Here is a 4,374-nt window from a genome sequence, read left to right as displayed (position 1 = left end):
AGAGAGAGAGAGAGAGAGAGAGAGAGAGAGAGAGAGAGATTAAATCGTCCTAAGAGACTTAGGAACCATAATTGCAAAATGAAACTTTTTATTTCCTAGGGAACTGTTTATTCTTTTATTAAGATTTTTGATTGTTTTATGTTGTTATGGTTAAAATGTTTGTACAATTGTTTTTATTAACAATGGTGAATGAAATTGTTTACGCAATGATGTATTAAAAATTTTAATTAAGTCACCATATAACAAAATTCCGAAAAAACAATGGATGTACTTAACAATGAGGAATATTAGTACTTAAAAATGAAAAAATAACCCAAAACCTTGTACAAACAAACATAGAATATTGATAATTTTCTAAAGGAAATTTATGTTTCACCGCAAAACCTTAGTGAAAAGTTTTTATTTCTTTTTTCTTTTTCTTTAGGTTATTTTTATTTATATATTTTTTTTACCACTGAATAAGTTTTAAAACATGGTACAGTCATACACTACATCACTATGTACAATCCTAATACGATTGAACTAAAAATCTTTCAGACAAATAAACTATGAGGTGTCCTATTTAACTGAAAATTAAAACAGTGTAGAGAAGATAGGGGCACTATCAAGAGTGGAAATGTCAAACGAGAGAAGTTAGTGCACATAAATTTGATAGTTACCACCAGCAGAGACATTTAGTGCTGTTGCACTATCACTATTAATGCTGTGTACATACGATGGGTGCATCCAATGGGTACACAGAGCTTAGGGACAACGTGAAATCTACTAAGATTCACATTAGAGTAACAGAGCTGGATGGACTCTATCACAGTGCTGCCATTGAAATAAATTAAACAATTATAGGCAACATTTGTGGTCTTTGTGGTGCAATGAAACCGAGACAGTGCTCCAATCACAGTTAAAAGGATTTTGAGTTAATTTCATTGCAGTGTTCAGAATAATGTAATATTCTGATAATTAATATAATATTAACCTTCAGATTATTATAGTATTAACCTTATAAGCTGACATTTTTTTTAATGAAGTACCCAAATTTAATTATAGAAATAAAAAATAATTCCATGATAAAGAAAGTAAAAAGAATCCACCTTGAGATCCACTCCCTCAAATTCTAATTAAACTTGACACAAATAATGCAATAATTATTCAGCACACCTTTTGAAACATTTTTCGACCTATCCTGGATAATTCTTAAAAATTATAATTTTAATTTTTAATTGGCACTCGGCAACAGCGTCTCTAACGTGCACTCTCAACTTATCACCAACTAGGTATCATCATACTATTTTGCAACATTAAACTATCCCAATTTCTGAATAATAAAATTATTTAAATAATATATCAATTTTTTGAAACAATATATTTTTTATCGAGGTGCGTCTACTGCATTGATAATTTGTTTGCAACATTCCACTCTATATCATCTTATGCCATCAATATCAAAAGTTATAAAATCCACCTTCTCAGATTTAAAACGTGATAATATTTAGTAATAAAAATTTAGTAAAAGTAATAATTTCATTATTTCCATTATCCTATTAATAATGATAGTAATCATTAAAACACCTGTTTGTTTTTGTTTTTTTTTGCCCTATCACTTATAGGTTTTATTATCTTTTGTACTTTTACCTGGAGAGAGAAATGTTTTATTTAGTGATACTGCCCAAATACATCAGGTTGCATTACACAGCATACCAATCAATCCATTATCGGACATATATACATTACATATAGTACAAGAGCCAGGAAGGAAAAAAGCAGTTATCTCACCCCAATTTTTGATTTCATTAATGAAAACTAGGTATAATTACTAGTCAAAATTGATAAGTCTGCAAAGTATAGGTAGGGGGTTATAATAAATGGCGGCTGCTTAAAAACCTTAAAAAAACACTAATTTTTCATTCGGGAGCTCTATATCTTAAAAGCTATGAACACTAGAAAATCGAAGAGAACATTATTTAAAGAAAAGTAAATTTGTTGAAATATTAGCCCTAAAAAAGCTATTTATTTACGTCCAATAGTTCTTGAGATATAGCCTTTTTAACAGCAACGTTTCATAAAAATGAACTGAAATATGAGTAGTTAGTTAATTTATTTTGAAAAATCTATATCTCAGGAACAATTTAACGAACATATGTTTATTAGCACTCAAATTAAAGCTAGTTTAACGTACTATAAAGTAGTTTATGACACTTATCTTCGTAAAGGTAGTAGTTTTTCAAATATGAATATAAATTTGGCAAATGGAAATTTGTCCGAAAAACTATGAATCAATTTATTTTAGCAAATTTTATGAAAACTACTATTCCTACGAAGGTAAAGGTCATTAACTACTTTATAGCTCATTAAACTAGCTCTAACTTGAGTGCTAATAGACATCTGTACGTCACATAGTACCTGAGATATAGATTTCTCAAAATAAATAAACTACTCATATTTCAGTACGTTCCATACGTTTTTGTGAAATATTGCTTTTTATAAAGCTATATCTCGAGAACTATTGAACGTAAATAGCTCTATTAGGGCATACATTATAGCAAATTTACTCTACTTTAAATAATGCTCTCTTAGATTTTCTATTGTTGTTGGTAATTGTAAAGATATAGAGCTCCGAATAAGAAATTAATTTTTTTTATCGTTTTGAAACAGTCGCCATTTTTTATTCCGTCTACCTATACTTGGCAGACTCATCAATTTTGACTTGTAATTATACATAGTTTTCACGAATGTAATAAAAAATTGAGGTGAAATATTTGCCTTTTTTCCCTCTTGGCCCCTCATACAAATATATTTACATGATTATAATAACAAAGAAAGAAAACAATTTTTTTCCTACTGTTTCTACTTACAATCAATACAAGTCTACATTCTAAATACGAATATTTTAATTTGTTTTCTTTTCATTTATTGTATGAATAAATGTATTTTATTTAACACATACTAAGGGGAAGTAGTATGATCGTGGAAAATTTCGACGGAAATACACGTTTTGTTATTGTGGCAGGACTTAATACGTTTCTAAGTGATAGAAAGCAAAATATGTTTTTTTCAGATCAAAAAGATATTTCCGGAAATAAGAGTAGTAATATAGACTTATTATATATCATTAGAGAGCCAAATATTTTATAAAAAAATAATATTTAACCTAGAAAGTCTTAGAATGTAATGGATAATAACAAAAATTTATAAATAAAAAGTCTGCTCTAACACGAGTTCTGACTAGCGGGCTCATGCAACTTAATACTTTTGCTTTTCACCTTAGTTATAAAATAATTAATTTTAAATTTTATTTAATCTATATGATTCTTTCAGTTCATAAAATGACTTAATCCATAAAATTGCTAACTATCTTCAATATTGATTCTACAACAATTAAGAATTACATTCTGCTCTTAACCAGAACGAGAAAAATTATTAACTGTACTTCTGGAGGAGTTAGTCAATTCGTCAACTTAAAGTTTCATTTAAAAAATAAGTCCAGAAAAGCATTATCACAATAAAAAATATAAAATTATCTTTTCTGAAAGGAGCGAGGATTAATAATTAATTAATTCAATTCAAGTAGAGTGGTAAGTGAAAGTAGTGTGATTCGCACTCCCCACAAGATATATTTGTTTTTTATTAATTTAGTTCTATTTGGAGCCTTGGAAAGTACACCAATGATGTGCACTGATACTATTAAAAATATTTTTCTCCAAAATTATTCAAGATATCATGAAGTTTCAGGAGGTTAGTGCCGCATACTTAAAACGGAGAAACAGAATTTTAATAAACTAACGCTATCTTACCCCAAAAAACTAAAAATGTTTATATATAATTTCGTTTAAATCCAATATTCAGAATTTCTGAGATGATAAAAGCTCAAATTTGTTTAGAAATACTCTAAAATATCTAGCTCAGATTATTATGAAACTTAACATTCTATCCTGATAACACTTGTTATTATTACTCCCAATCATATATGATTCTTACTAAATAATTTTTTTACTAACATTTATATAGCACAATTTGAACCCTCGAAAAATACGCCTTTAACATGTTCTCGCATCTTAAAAAATATTTTCCATAAAAACTACGGTAGTAGTTTATGTATCATCATGAAGTTTTAGAGGATGTTTTTGTGTATTACCTAGAACCGGCGAAAAAATCTTTATTGGAGCAGTACCTGCTGCAGGATCATATACCCTAATAAATATTTATTTATTACGAAATTATATTAATAAAGTTAAGGCTCAAAAATATTCTTATTAAGAAAAAAAAATCAATAGGGCCCCAATCCCTTCATCATTTTCTCACTGTTCCTAAATTCTCTAAAAAAAAAAATCTAATTACAGTTAGTTGAAGGAATATTTTTTTATATATTTTTATAAAATA

The 4,374-nt window shown here is 28.0% G+C and overlaps 1 protein-coding gene across 3 annotated transcripts in view; it reads right to left on the bottom strand.

Annotated features, from left to right (window-relative positions):
* LOC106685918 (F-box/LRR-repeat protein 16) overlaps positions 1–4,374 on the bottom strand; it is a 356,715-nt gene that overhangs the window by 255,745 nt on the left and 96,596 nt on the right. The window lies entirely within an intron of this gene.

This window comes from Halyomorpha halys, unplaced genomic scaffold, assembly GCF_000696795.3.
Source record: "Halyomorpha halys isolate HHAL.00 unplaced genomic scaffold, Hhal_1.1 Scaffold755.1, whole genome shotgun sequence".
In the NCBI taxonomy this organism is placed as follows: domain Eukaryota; kingdom Metazoa; phylum Arthropoda; class Insecta; order Hemiptera; family Pentatomidae; genus Halyomorpha; species Halyomorpha halys.
This window is presented reverse-complemented; position numbering and strand designations above follow the sequence as displayed.